This window comes from Myotis brandtii, unplaced genomic scaffold (genome assembly GCF_000412655.1).
Source record: "Myotis brandtii unplaced genomic scaffold, ASM41265v1 scaffold68, whole genome shotgun sequence".
Lineage (NCBI taxonomy): Eukaryota > Metazoa > Chordata > Mammalia > Chiroptera > Vespertilionidae > Myotis > Myotis brandtii.
Genome location: NW_005370657.1, coordinates 3,751,159 through 3,752,623, shown reverse-complemented (window position 1 = coordinate 3,752,623; position 1,465 = coordinate 3,751,159).

Below are 1,465 nucleotides of genomic sequence, written 5' to 3'. Positions count from 1 at the left end.
GAGAAGGCAGCCCCTGCTCGCCAGCCCAGCTTAGAGGCGGCGAGGGCCACGCTGCGGGCGCCGGTCGTTTTGTAACGTGGACAGAGGTAAGGGCGGACGTGTGGGGCCGTGGCCACGGCTCGGGTTCAAGGCGACACACCGGGTTCTCGTCCGGCCCCGCCGCATGTCCTCACTGGAGACTTAAGCAAACCTCCCGCCTCTCCGGACCTCAGTGTTCTCATCTGTGAAGTGGGACTAATGACTGGCTTCCTGAAGGGTGATCGTTCGTAGGAACCGAAGTGGTGTTGGCACAGCACGTGCCTGAACGGGGAGGCGATCGGTAGTATGGAGCCGGGAGGCCTGGGCCCAGCTGTTCTCCTCCTGGGGCCTCAGTCTGCTCGGCTGAAAATGGGAATCACCGTCCTCTCGCCCTGTGAGTTCTCCGAGGCGTGGGGAGGACAAACCCGGGAGAAATCTTCCCTGGTCCCTTCCGCACTGGTACCCGCCTGGGGGTGTGGGGGTGGGGGTGGGCTCCCGGCAGCCCTGGGGACAAAGGCGTCCCCTGGCCGGTCTGGGAGATGTCCCGGCCACTTTCCTTTTTTTCAGATGGAAAAAACCAAGGATCTGTCTCGAATCCTGCCCCTGCCCCCTCAGGCACCTAGGGTCGGAGAGTGTTCAGAGCAGCCGAGAGGTCATAAGCCAAAATCTTCAAGCCGAGAACTAGAACAATTATGCAGGGCAGCGAGGCAACCCATCTGGGCCCCATGGGAGGCCCCCCGCTGCTCTTGGAGCTGGCACCTTGGTCCTGGGACCAGAACCGGGAGACCCAGAGCAGACCACTTCTCACCTGGCTCACCCCACCCGACCGAAGGGGAGGATCTGCGGCCCGCTTGCGGTGCCAGCTCTGGCTGGTCGCTTTGCTTCTCTGAGCCTCAGTTTCTCCGAATGTGAAATGGAAAAGGTTGGCCCTAGAGCAGGGGTTCTGCGTTTCCCATGAGATTGCGGACAAATCTCAGTGAGGAGGAAGGAGAGAGAGCCACAGCCGTTAGTTACAGACCCTCCCCCCCCCCCCCACCCCCCCCAAACACACACACACACACACACACACTCCATAAAGCTCTGTAAATGCACTGTCCCTCTACTAAGGAACAACTCGCCCCTCACCTCGCTCCTGGAATCAACCTATCAGACTTGGAAATCCTAGGGGCTGGGTCCTGGCTCCCCCTCTTTGTGCTCAGGGGCCCTGGGGGAGGGGGAGGGGTCCGCAGTAGACGACTCTAGGGCAGAGCCCACTGGGGTCCGCTGGACATTGTGGAGGAAGACTCGGCAGTGTAAGCACAGCCTGGGCAGGCGGGCCAGGTGGGTTGGGGCCAGGCTCCAAGCCAGGCCTCCCCTTCTCTCTTCACCTGGACTCTCCCCTTCCCAGGAGGTTCTTGGGGTGACCCTCCAGGCCCCACTGCACTCACCCCTCAGCCCTAGGTTCCAG